Source organism: Cherax quadricarinatus, chromosome 19 (genome assembly GCF_038502225.1).
Source record: "Cherax quadricarinatus isolate ZL_2023a chromosome 19, ASM3850222v1, whole genome shotgun sequence".
In the NCBI taxonomy this organism is placed as follows: domain Eukaryota; kingdom Metazoa; phylum Arthropoda; class Malacostraca; order Decapoda; family Parastacidae; genus Cherax; species Cherax quadricarinatus.
The window spans coordinates 47346673-47361393 of record NC_091310.1 but is presented as its reverse complement, the minus strand read 5'-3'; the positions used below and the strand labels follow the sequence as shown (position 1 = coordinate 47361393).

Sequence of the window (14721 nt, the reverse complement as noted above, 5' to 3'; positions counted from 1 at the left end):
TACAAGGTATAATATAGCACAACTCGTCGAATGAAACTCAACGTTGGGATTACACAATAGAAGTGATAAAAAAAAAATTTGATTGATCGATCTGTATTCATGTGATCTACGGATTCTGAGGAAGGAATATATACAAAGAAAGAAGTGTTTAACAGAAAGGCAGATTCCGTGCACTCAAATCTAGACTGTTAACTCTCAGAATTCGGAGAGAACGTGAACACAAAAAAAAATTCTTGAATACTGATAAGTTGATACTGTAATTATTCATCTATACAGGTTATTTACATTTAACCCCAACTCTGCTAGGGTGAGATTGACATATGCAGAATGGGTGTCATCTCTGGGAGGATCAAACTCTGTTGCACTGGCTAACTCATGCTGTATTTGAGGCAAATCTGAATTGGTAGTTACAAATGATACTTGAGGATTTCTCAATACCTGTCGTGTACGTAGGGAATAACGACATTCAGGCTGATCGTCTGACTGAGTATCAGAGGTAGAGAGTACAGGATCAGGAGGATTGTCAGAGTCTGTCACATGCTGTCTGCAGAAAGACGTTTCTGTCGCAGCTAGTGCCCTCACTAGAGTGTCTGTTGTTGAATTACTTCACACAGAATGAATGACTGGTACACTACACAATAATACTTACTACAGACAGAGAGTAGCATAAAAAAAACACAGATAAAAAAAATATAAAAATGAAACACAAGAGATGAGCGATAACACTGAAAAATATTGTAAAAATAATGAGTCAAAGAAACACTGAGTCTACACTGAAAACACAAGGCTTAGAGTAAACAAGAAATTCACTATAAATGTCTCACACACGCAAATGTCTTTAAATGTAGGAAAATGTCTCTAGAAAATTATCACTGAAGTCTGGAGTAGTAGACGGGATGACGAGTGATGAGAAGGTTGTCCTGCGGGTGATTACGCCTCCTACACTCACACTGTCGTCGTGAAGAAATGCGCTTTCTCGGTGAACTCACATAACTGGCTTTAGCGTTGGTGCCAGCTTCAATCTCTTGACCAATTATGTGAGCCAAAACAGTATTAGGGCCCGATACAAGGGTGGAAAAAGAAAAACCCCACAGGTAGATGAGTAGAGGGGGTGAGTGTGGCGGGTGGTGGGAACGTGACTCACTGGCACTCACTCTTACCACTCACGAAGGGGGCTTGTAAGCCACTCTATGCCACAGGGATGGTGAAGACCACTCTTAGCAGCATCCAAGCACAAGCGATATATGAAACAATACTTGAGAGGAACTTGCGTGGCTTACTTCTCTCTCTCAGCTGGGTTGGCTGACTGGCTTAACCCACGAGAATGGCTGACTGGAAGATGTGTAACGATGCACACAGCATGAAGGAGCAGGTGGATGACAGGAGACAGGCTGGATGGTAGGCTGAGGCAGGCTGACTAGCATTCACTTCCACTGTCTGGCTTATTGACTGGCTTAATTGCAAAATCCGGGTCAACCCCTCGGAGATTGAAGCAATTAGCACACGAACTAAGCCAGGAAGCTTGAAAAACGGCTGCAACAGGCTTGCAGGCTGGAGTACACAGGGTGGTGGCTGAGACGGTTCACCTCTGACCTGCCGGCAACCCACAGTCTTCTAACGTCTGAAATACCCTTAAATCCACGCCCACACCGCTGCCACCATTTGTCATGTGGGTTTTCGATACGTGGATGGGTAAAAATACTCACGTAGGCTAGTAGTACGTATAATATATAACGGGAAGTATGAAAAGGCACCAACAGCCGACCTGCCTCTCTCTGCTCCCTATCTTGACTGACTCACAGTGCCTATGGGTGAGGGGGTGTTTGAATCCTGCTATGGTCAGCAGCAATATGAATACAGTCAGTGATTCACGCAGAGACGGTTGGTAGTGAGTCATCTACTGGTACACTGGTTACTGGTAACTGGTACTACTACTGAGACTTGCTCTTGACCCCCTACCTTTGCTCTTGACCCCCTACCTTTGCTCTTGACCCCCTACCTTTGCTCTTGACCCCTACCCTTGCTCTTAACCTTCCTACCCTTGCTCTTGACCATCACCTCTGCCTAGACTCCCAGTGTTTCCCAGGACCCCTCACCTTTCCCCAGAACTCTCACTCCTACCCTTTACCCTCTACTCTCAGTAATTTTATTCAGGTACAGGTACACACAAATGCAGTTACATAAATTATCATACATAGCAGCATGTGTGTAGAATACTCAGGATAACCCAAGAAAGTTAGACCCTTATCCTGCACCCTTATCCTTGCCCTGGAAGCCTACTCGTTCCCTGGCCTCCCACTCTCTCCCGGACCCCTACACTTTCCTGGACCCCCCATACATTACCTGGTGGTTTCCCTGTCCTGGACTTACCCAGCCTCCCTCCCTCCCACACACACATACACACAGCTGACAGACGTTGAGCATTTACCATCCTTCTCCCTGTCTGCTTGCCTGCCTTCCTGCCTGCCTGCCTGTTTTCCTCCCTGCCTATCTTGTGCCTTTCTGCTCGCCTGCACTCTCAACCTCCTGGGATCAACATCCATCTCCTGTTACAACATCCACCTCTTGGGACAACATCTACTTCCAGGGACAACATCTACTCCCTAGGACAACATCCACTTCCTAGGACAACATCCACTTCCTAGGACAACATCCACTTCCTAGGACAACAACTTTCTGGGACAACATCCACTTCCTAGGACAACATCCACTTCCTAGGACAACAACTTTCTGGGACAACATCCACTCCATAGGACAACATCCACTTTCTGGGACAACATCCACTTCCTGGGACAATATCAAAAAAAAAAAAAAAAGGAAAGTCCACTTGATCTTATTTTCACTAATAACGACGAAGTGGTACGAAATTTAACAGTATCAAAGCGAATTAATTCACATCACAACCAAATCGAAGTTCAGACTTATATGCACAGTGTTCCTGGCCAGAAAAATGGTTTCAGTTATGAATCATACAGGATCCAAGAAACACAGAAAGAACTTAAAGCAACAAATGAAATTGAAAGAAATCCCAAATATTTATTTTCATAGGCCTTTCTTAAAGGAGATGGGGCCTGCATCGATGACAACAAAGAAATGATTGATATGCTGAGGTCTAATCAGTATGACTCAGTGTTTAATGAGTTGTTAATCAGACTACGGGTCAACAAATCTGAATTATTTTTTTTTTCACCGAGACTCAGAATTTCTGACATAACATTAACACTACTGGACTTCGAAAAAGCAATTAACGACGCCTATGATTTCTGTCTCAGGCCCAGACTCGTGGAACTCCGTGTTCATGTATTCATCAAGAACTGCAAGAAACCCCCCTTCGCCTGCCTTAAATCGTCTATGGAGGGGGACCCTAGAAACGGGGGTCATCCCACAGTCACTACAATGAAAAGCTCTGTTCCGCAAGGTACAGTACCCTCTTCCACCCTTTCCTTCATCCTCATATCTAACAAAGATGTTGAAAGATGATAATTTCCATATGCTTATAGATATGGAAAGAATCAAGAACTCAAAAGGGACACTGCATATAAAACTCAAGAGGATCATGAAATAGGATGAAAGGAACACGTAAAAGACCTAGAAGTAATTATGTCAGTTAACCTGTCTTTCAAAAACACAAGACAAATTCATGACAGCAGAAAGATGATGGGGTGAATAATGAGAACTTTGAAAACAAGGGCAATAGTGCTAATGCCCATTGACAACACTATTCAAATCGCTTGTCCTCTCTTGTTCACTACTGATGCCCCCGTTCAGGGCAGGAGAAATATCAGAGCTGCAAATAAAGCATTTAAATTACTGGGAAAGCCCTAAGGTCCTAAATATTTACTCAATGGAGCGGAGGAAAGATACATGATAATATATACGTGGTAAGTACTGTCAAGTGATCAAGCTAGCTTGTTGCAGGTCACACAGCATGATAGTGTCTGCTAGACATAGTGTAGCTTACTCAGCATGCAACATGATGAGATGTAGTTTCTGAGGTAGCTGCACTTATTGTATGCATTGCATCTTCTCTGCACTCTGAGTGAAGAAGGAACTTTGGCTACTAATCTCACCACGTGGCACCGTGTGCCAAATGCTACTAACACACAGAAAGCCATCCTCGATGAGAAGATGGTGTGAGAGAGACGACAAAGTCGGTATACCACCAAACTGTCTTCCAAAGTCTAGTGCTTTATTCATATATTAAACAATGGTGTATATGTGTGTGTGTGTACACTCACCTAATTGTACTTGCCTAATTGTGGTTGCAGGGGTCGAGACTCAGCTCCTGGCCCCCGCCTCTTCACTGATCGCTACTAGGTTCTCTCTCTCCCTGCTCCATGAGCTTTATCATACCTCGTCTTAAAGCTATGTATGGTTCCTGTCTCCACTATATCACTTGCTAGATTATTCCACTTCCTGAAAACTCTATGACTCAAGAAATATTTCCTAACAGCCCTTTGACTCATCTGGGTCTTCAACTTCCAATTGTGACCCCTTGTTTCTGTGTCCCCTCTCTGGAACATCCTGTCTCTGTCCACCTCGTCTATTCCACGCAGTACTTTGTATGTCGTTATCATGTCTTCCCTAACTCTCCTGTCCTCCAGTGTCGTCAGGCCGATTTACCTTAACCTTCCTTCGTAGGACATTCCCCTTGGCTCTGGAATTAGCCTAGTTGCAAACCTTTCCACTTTCTCTAATTTATTGACGTGCTTGACCAGTTGTGGGTTCCAAACTGGTGCTGCGTACTCCAGTATGGGCCTGACGTACACGGTGTACAGTCTCTTGAACGATTCCTTACTAAGGTATCGGAACGCTGTTCACAGGCTTGCCAGGCGTCCATATGCTGCGGCAGTTATCTGGTTGATGCGTGCTTCCGGAGACGTGCTCGGTGTTATACTCACCCCAAGATCTTTCTCCTTGAGCGAGGCTTGCAGCCTATACTCTGTCTGCGGTCTTCTTTGCACTTCCCCGATCTTCATGACTTTACATTTGGCGGGGTTAAATTCGAGAAGCCAGTTGCTGGACCAGGTGTCCAGCCTGTGTGTGTGTGTGTGTGTGTGTGTGTGTGTGTGTGTGTGTGTGTGTGTGTGTGTGTGTGTGTGTGTGTGTGTGTGTGTGTGTGAGCGCAGTGGGAAGTAGCAAAGTGGGACAGGCCAGGAAGCCAGATAGTGGAGGCAGCAGACTCCCTATATGGTTTCAACAGTAGGCATCACAAAAGCCAGGGAAGCAGAGAACAGCATTAGGAAGCCAAATGTTCAATCCACGTGAAAACCTGTGAGAGTACAGAAGTTTGCCTCTAGGGTAAATCCTGAGATGAAATTCCTCGGCTACATCCACTGAAGAAATCACACAAGAAACAGGAGACTAGTAAGGGGAAATGGTCACGACATACACGATACTCTAACACACTCTCAATGTTTAAAACTTTTTTTTTACTTACAAAATTGTGTACATAAGCAGTATGCTGCAAGTGAAGGTATGCAGCGCTATCACGCTCCATAACGCAGAAAGGGTTTCCTACAATTAATGAAAGCTGTCAGCTAAGCTGTGGAGGAGAGGGTTAAAGGCTTCTATAGAGGAATGAGGATATTCTAAAACATTCCATTATAAGTTCACTAGTTACAGGAGCTCAAAAGTTTCATTCCAGCACAACTTCACGAATAAAGATAAATGAAGATATTAAAAAGTATGTGAGGAAGGAGGAACATAAAAGAGAGGAGTACCGTAGTTATCTGTCTTACACCAAATTATCACATATTTTTAAGGTCATCCAAAGAATTGGCTTCAAAGACACTACCGGGAGGATTGTTCATCATAGTTGTGACCAATTTCCAGGGCTTTTCTACCCTACCATCCCGGCCTTTGGACAAGCTTTCGTGTTGGTTACCTGTTCAACTAAGTTGCTACTGTTAATGGCCCACTAATTACCTTTACCTATGATATACCAATGATGAATTTCGAGAGTTTTTCTACTTCCTGGTTGATCTGTGATTGTTTCGGGAGTTGTCTTACTCTTACCCGCGGCCTGGTCCAGGATCAGGCCTCCCTGTTCATTGCCTGGTCGACCAGGCTGTTGCTGTTGGCGGCTCGCCGACCTACATATCTATCACATCCTGGTTAATGTGATATACCGCTGAGATAGTAATCTAGTTTCCGCCTGAAGACTTATATTTCTGATATCTTCTGGTAGCAGAAATATAAGTCCGAAAAAATTAAGCCTATGTATGATGATACAGTGTTCTCGTATTGGAGATACTGATCAAGTGTCCTTTTAATGATTTGTACATGTGTTCTGGCAATACTGCTAAATGGAGGTAGCAGGTTGAAGAGTCTTGAACTACCGAGGTTGTTACTCAGTGGATTTATTTTACACTTCCTCTCATCTCTCGTATTACGGTAAGTTATGTTGGTGTGAAGATTTAGGACCTCCTGTTCTGCAGTATCTTCCATTTGTATATTAACAAGTATTTCTCTCTTCACTACGATATCGTTCCAGACCATGGAGCTGAACCTTCCTCCATGGAGCTGAACCTTCCTCCATGGAGCTGAACCTTCCTCCATGGAGCTGAACCTTCCTCCATGGAGCTGAACCTTCCTCCATGGAGCTGAACCTTCCTCCATGGAGCTGAACCTTCCTCCATGGAGCTGAACCTTCCTCCATGGAGCTGAACCTTCCTCCATGGAGCTGAACCTTCCACCATGGAGCTGAACCTTCCACCATGGAGCTGAACCTTCCACCATGGAGCTGAACCTTCCACCATGGAGCTGAACCTTCCACCATGGAGCTGAACCTTCCTCCATGGAGCTGAACCTTCCTCCATGGAGCTGAACCTTCCACCATGGAGCTGAACCTTCCTCCATGGAGCTGAACCTTCCACCATGGAGCTGAACCTTCCACCATGGAGCTGAACCTTCCTCCAGCTGAGGGACTGATCACCTCAAATGCTTTTTCTTCAAGGTTGATGAACTGATTATATCTTTATTTCACAACTACACCTGCTCCCTGTGTATTTGACTGATGAAGCCTACTGTGTAGGCGAAACGTTACGTCAATAAAGATACCCAACTTTTGCACATGTGTCTTAGTCTTCAATTTTTTATTATCCATTGTTATTTTTTTCTGGAATTTGCTGCATTTGCTTTGTGTGCTCCAAACTGCACCTCATCTGACATTATTTCTTAAATGCTTTACATTATTTCTTAAGTTCTGTGAGATGGTCTGAACTCTTCATTAGCTCCATATCTAAGCAATTTAAATTTGTCACAGTGAACATCACGTTATTTTCATTTACACTTTGAAAGATTTTGCTGAAGCCTAATATTTTACTGTACTTTTTTTGTGTATTCTACTGGGGTGACTTTCATATTTATTTTGGAATCGTCCATAAAGGATGACACGAAGCTGTGGCTAGTGTTTTTACGTGTCTTCTATAAAGATGAGGAACAGTAACATTGACAGAATTATTAAGGAACCTAACTTGTCACAAAACTTTGGAGAACCAGACTCCACGGGCAGGAGACCTCAGTCCCTGCCTATACATCATGCTAATTTAACTTACAAAGTAACATATGGTTTCTCAGCCATAGTGACCAGCTCACGCTGCTTGTGTCTGGGAGAGCCACTAAGACATGACCGTGCCCAAGGTTGGCGTCTCATCCACCACTTGCAGCCCCTCCCTCCACTTCCTCCCAATTAAGGATCTCGGAGGAGTTATCCAGGTCGATGATCACCATCAAACTACAAGCAAAAATACCGAACCGTAACTGTATTGCTTGTTACCAATCCCTAGGTAATGACTGAGCAAACATTTATGTTTCTGGAACAAACAGCATGCGCGAGGTTGTCTACCTTCCACATAATCAAAGGCTGCGGAAAGCCATGACAGCTGAACTGTTATATATATACGAGGCACTAACACTGAACTACCTCCCTCGGTATCCGGCAGCAGTCGCATGTCCGCACAGAGGTGTATCTCTCTCTCGGTATATACGCTAAGAGTTTACTTTAATTCCTGCTCTAGGTATCAAAGTATTCTTGAATGCTAGTATTTAATGACCCTTACTCAAAAACTAACGTTAATGGTCTATATAACTGGAAGCACCTAAAAAAGAATAGTTTCCTTCCTGTCTGACCACGGTGCGCTACCCTTATCTGAGCGCTTAAAGCTAGTATAACATCAGGTCATATGAACTATGCTTGTGAACCAGATGAACTTGCCTCATGCTACAAGTTCAACTCCCCGCCCTCAGCAACACAGTTGTACTTATAAACTCCTGTTCAGTGGCAAGATCCATCATCGGCATATTCCCTGGTAATTCAAATATTTTCCTCAGTTCTGTGTCACGTCACTATGTCTTCCTAAACAACACTTGGTTGAGAACCATAGTGGGTAAAGCCAGGAAAAAACTGCTACCTACGTGACAATCACTGGAATAAACGAAATGACCTACTAGAAGAGTACACTCTTCCACTACCATGACAACCTAAACTGACATTGCCATATTGCGTCCCTCATTGAGTAAATATCTATGCGGCACAGACTCCTACTACGTCACGCAGAGCTGAGCATGGCGCAAGCCCTAGGTGCCAACACTAGGTGTACTTTACTGATAGTTCAGTAATGGCAGACACCATCGGGCAGCAATCATGATGGACAATGTAAGAGACAGAGGCTTCCTGAGCATTGCTTAATACTACAGGCTGAGTCAGTATCAATCTCATAAGCACTAACTCATGTTTTATAATAGCATCGTCAACACTTTGTTCTTCACAAAGCTTCCATCGCTGCTTCCAGTTACTCTGACACTCAATGGCTAGACAACGTAAGACTCCTGCCTGCCTCTCATCTTAAATATCTTACAGTCTCTAGCTGCACAGGGAAGGAAAATCACACTCAACTAACACCAAGAAACATTGGTATCCAAGGTGATGCTGCTGAACAAGCTGCCAAATTAACCACGTGGGATGAGCAGGTACTCGTCTCCATAACTATCAACCCGTGAGAGACTAAACAACCGAGCCAAAACTTGAGCCAGCCATCACGATGAGCTACATGATACCAACCTTACCTGCCAATATGCATTAAACATGTGGTCAATTACCTTATGCTGACAATGACGTCAGTTTAAGGAATGTCTGATTTTAAGATGTTCATAATTAGCTATTTATTGAGTCACCATAAATTCAAGCTCGTGGCTAGTGATTTTCCTGGCAAACTAACACCAGATTAGACAAGGACAGTTGTTCTTCCCGATATGTACACTTCACCATGGGAGTAAACACGATGATGGGACACAGAAGGAAGCTCGACACCTAAACTAGTTATACAAAGGTTATGAATCCCTTTTTACATAGTTATGGTGTTAAATATATAAAATGAACTCAGGAACAACAAGAATAAATACAACAGAACACTGAGTCAATCAACGAAAAGTTAGATGTTAGTCGTGAGAGGTACAGCTCAACACGTCATCAAACTAGTTAGGTAAAACACAACATCCTCAGCCAGCCAGCACAGGAAGCTACACGAGTGAGGTAGTCCCTTCCAAGCTCGTCATGGTTTCAACACATCTTTAATACAACACACACACACACACACACACACACACACACACACACACACACACACACACACACACACACACACACACACACCTCAACACATACTCTCTTGCACATTTGTTAGTGGTTCACCGGTTGCTAAATTAAAAACAAAATATTAAAGGAACGGGAACTAATAAGAAACGAAGGAAAACAAAGTTAAGTGTATACTGAATGTAAGTAGAAAGTTGTAGGATATAATCCGTCATCTTAGTTCATAATAGAGAAGGAAGAGCAAACCAGAGTATAGAGTTCCCAGTGTATTGCTCTACTGTACACTTACCATGTGACATGCTCTTGTAACACGTGCTACACCATTCATATATTACAAGTGTACCCTGATAATTTATACACAAATATAAATTACATTATACTACACGCAGTATCGGTATTGGCGGGTATCGGCTATTGTTACTGTACAGGAATCGGTGAAAAAAACAGCCGACACCAGCCGATACTTTTTCAAATATTAATATTACACATGTACTTAAAAATATAAACCTTGTATCAGAGTACTGTGTACTCTGATACAGAGTTTGCAGGAGAGTCCTGCTGTGGGTGTAGAGATAATGTTTATAAATAATTTCGCCTGTTTGCGAATTGTTAAGCATTTCAAATCTCTTTCGTTGTCCACTGCATGTGGCAGGATTGGATGAAATAACTTTCAAAACAAGCCTGGTGCTCCGGGGTATGGTGAAACATCGTCTAGCTCCGGCTGGACGCCCACACTTACTCTGGGGTCTGGCTTAGTGGTAAAGTACTGTGTACTCTGATACAGAGTTTGCAGGTTCGAGTACGGCGGTGGGCGTATTATATATATTATTTTATTTTATTAACACACTGGCCGATTCCCACCATATATATATATATATATATATATATATATATATATATATATATATATATATATATATATATATATACATATATATATATGGGCCGGCGCGCGTCAGGTGTTTAACCGTTGTGGGATCTGATAGTGAGGTGTTGGCCAGACCCCCTTATATACCTTCCTTGGATGCTTTACTTTCATAGTTCCTTGATAATGTGAGTAGTCACGAAAGCGCTTGGAATTTCTCTCTTCTTTCAGAGTGGTTGTTTTGCATATATATATATATATATATATATATATATATATATATATATATATATATATATATATATATATATATATATATATATATATAAAATAAGGTCTATGAAGAAATCTTTGAGCTGGAGCACGTTATAAATGCACGACACTAACTGGTGCACGTGTTAACCTAAAAAAAATTCTGGTGCAAGTGATAACTGAACCTGGAAACACGTGGTGCACGTGACAACCTGGAAACAAGCGGTGGTAAGTGGTGGCGTGAGACACTCAAGATAAGCCAGTGAGGTATCGTGGGAGATAACCTTGAAGGACTTGCGTCAACATGTGAGGCCTCACACGCACACAACGCACTTATACATCCACTCTCACTCATGAAAATCATCCACATATGGTACTCTCATACTATCAAAACAACACACCACCAAGGGTTACGAGTAATACTTTTAGACGATTTCGGGGACCCCTGCCCCATCGGCGCGGTCTTGGACCAAGCCGCCTTGTTGCTGGCTTGGGCAGTCGTACTGCTAGCTGCTACATACATCCCATATTCGGCTGATCAGCAACTGTCCGGTGGAATTTGCTAAGTTTTCTACTGAAAACAGGGGATCTATTGGAAATCCCTTTTATATTAGAATGGAGGATATTGAAGAGGCCATTTAATCCTTCATAATTAATATATTACTTATTGCTTCCCAATTTACAAATTTGAAATTAGTCCCTCCAATATTTACCAAGAGTAAATTATGATGTACCTTTCTTGTCTAAAATTCAGGAATAGTTCGTGGGGTTTTAAATGTTTTGATAACAATTATTTTTGGGGTTTTAAACGTCCAAATAACAAGATACTGCAGTGAATTTATGCGGCCACTGAAAGCTTTGTACATTTTCAAAATGTTCAACTTTGCCAGTCTTGAATGAGGCTGTTACTGTACAGCAATATTAAGGCATGGACAGTTACGACACTTTAATGAGCCTACCTGGAGGGTGAGGTGCGAAGTGTTACAAACACCGTAATGAGCCTACCTGGAGGGTGAGGTGCGAAGTGTTACAAACACCGTAATGAGCCTACCTGGAGGGTGAGGTGCGAAGTGTTACAAACACCGTAATGAGCCTACCTGGAGGGTGAGGTGAGAAGTGTTACAAACACCGTAATGAGCCTACCTGGAGGGTGAGGTGAGAAGTGTTACAAACACCGTAATGAGCCTACCTGGAGGGTGAGGTGCGAAGTGTTACAAACACCGTAATGAGCCTACCTGGAGGGTGAGGTGCGAAATGTTACAAACACCGTAATGAGCCTACCTGGAGGGTGAGGTGATAAGTGTTACAAACACCGTAATGAGCCTACCTGGAGGGTGAGGTGAGAAGTGTTACAAACACCGTAATGAGCCTACCTGGAGGGTGAGGTGCGAAATGTTACAAACACCGTAATGAGCCTACCTGGAGGGTGAGGTGAGAGGTGTTACAAACACCGTAATGAGCCTACCTGGAGGGTGAGGTGAGAAGTGTTACAAACACCGTAATGAGCCTACCTGGAGGGTGAGGTGAGAAGTGTTACAAACACCGTAATGAGCCTACCTGGAGGGTGAGGTGAGAAGTGTTACAAACACCGTAATGAGCCTACCTGGAGGGTGAGGTGAGAGGTGTTACAAACACCGTAATGAGCCTACCTGGAGGGTGAGGTGAGAGGTGTTACAAACACCGTAATGAGCCTACCTGGAGGGTGAGGTGAGAGGTGTTACAAACACCGTAATGAGCCTACCTGGAGGGTGAGGTGAGAAGTGTTACAAACACCGTAATGAGCCTACCTGGAGGGTGAGGTGAGAGGTGTTACAAACACCGTAATGAGCCTACCTGGAGGGAGAGGTGAGAGGTGTTACAAACACCGTAATGAGCCTACCTGGAGGGTGAGGTGAGAAGTGTTACAAACACCGTAATGAGCCTACTGGAGGGTGAGGTGAGAGGTGTTACAAACACCGTAATGAGCCTACCTGGAGGGTGAGGTGCGAAGTGTTACAAACACCGTAATGAGCCTACCTGGAGGGTGAGGTGAGAAGTGTTACAAACACCGTAATGAGCCTACCTGGAGGGTGAGGTGCGAAGTGTTACAAACACCGTAATGAGCCTACCTGGAGGGTGAGGTGAGAAGTGTTACAAACACCGTAATGAGCCTACCTGGAGGGTGAGGTGAGAAGTGTTACAAACACCGTAATGAGCCTACCTGGAGGGTGAGGTGAGAAGTGTTACAAACACCGTAATGAGCCTACCTGGAGGGTGAGGTGAGAAGTGTTACAAACACCGTAATGAGCCTACTGGAGGGTGAGGTGAGAAGTGTTACAAACACCGTAATGAGCCTACCTGGAGGGTGAGGTGAGAAGTGTTACAAACACCGTAATGAGCCTACCTGGAGGGTGAGGTGAGAAGTGTTACAAACACCGTAATGAGCCTACCTGGAGGGTGAGGTGAGAAGTGTTACAAACACCGTAATGAGCCTACCTGGAGGGTGAGGTGAGAGGTGTTACAAACACCGTAATGAGCCTATCTGGAGGGTGAGGTGAGAAGTGTTACAAACACCGTAATGAGCCTACCTGGAGGGTGAGGTGCGAAGTGTTACAAACACCGTAATGAGCCTACCTGGAGGGAGAGGTGAGAGGTGTTACAAACACCGTAATGAGCCTACCTGGAGGGTGAGGTGAGAAGTGTTACAAACACCGTAATGAGCCTACCTGGAGGGTGAGGTGAGAAGTGTTACAAACACCGTAATGAGCCTACTGGAGGGTGAGGTGCGAAGTGTTACAAACACCGTAATGAGCCTACCTGGAGGGTGAGGTGCGAAGTGTTACAAACACCGTAATGAGCCTACCTGGAGGGTGAGGTGAGAAGTGTTACAAACACCGTAATGAGCCTACCTGGAGGGTGAGGTGCGAAGTGTTACAAACACCGTAATGAGCCTACCTGGAGGGTGAGGTGAGAAGTGTTACAAACACCGTAATGAGCCTACCTGGAGGGTGAGGTGAGAAGTGTTACAAACACCGTAATGAGCCTACCTGGAGGGTGAGGTGAGAAGTGTTACAAACACCGTAATGAGCCTACTGGAGGGTGAGGTGAGAAGTGTTACAAACACCGTAATGAGCCTACCTGGAGGGTGAGGTGAGAAGTGTTACAAACACCGTAATGAGCCTACCTGGAGGGTGAGGTGAGAAGTGTTACAAACACCGTAATGAGCCTACCTGGAGGGTGAGGTGAGAGGTGTTACAAACACCGTAATGAGCCTACCTGGAGGGAGAGGTGAGAGGTGTTACAAACACCGTAATGAGCCTACCTGGAGGGTGAGGTGAGAAGTGTTACAAACACCGTAATGAGCCTACTGGAGGGTGAGGTGAGAGGTGTTACAAACACCGTAATGAGCCTATCTGGAGGGTGAGGTGCGAAGTGTTACAAACACCGTAATGAGCCTACCTGGAGGGTGAGGTGCGAAGTGTTACAAACACCGTAATGAGCCTACCTGGAGGGTGAGGTGAGAAGTGTTACAAACACCGTAATGAGCCTACCTGGAGGGTGAGGTGCGAAGTGTTACAAACACCGTAATGAGCCTACCTGGAGGGTGAGGCGAGAAGTGTTACAAACACCGTAATGAGCCTACCTGGAGGGTGAGGTGAGAAGTGTTACAAACACCGTAATGAGCCTACCTGGAGGGTGAGGTGAGAAGTGTTACAAACACCGTAATGAGCCTACTGGAGGGTGAGGTGAGAAGTGTTACAAACACCGTAATGAGCCTACCTGGAGGGTGAGGTGAGAAGTGTTACAAACACCGTAATGAGCCTACCTGGAGGGTGAGGTGAGAAGTGTTACAAACACCGTAATGAGCCTACCTGGAGGGTGAGGTGAGACGTGTTACAAACACCGTAATGAGCCTACCTGGAGGGAGAGGTGAGAGGTGTTACAAACACCGTAATGAGCCTACCTGGAGGGTGAGGTGAGAAGTGTTACAAACACCGTAATGAGCCTACTGGAGGGTGAGGTGAGAGGT

General features: G+C 44.4%; 1 protein-coding gene across 2 annotated transcripts in view; it reads right to left on the bottom strand.

The window, feature by feature from the left end:
* Positions 1-14721, bottom strand: part of LOC128705668 (TSC22 domain family protein 1) — a 245834-nt gene that overhangs the window by 110488 nt on the left and 120625 nt on the right. The window lies entirely within an intron of this gene.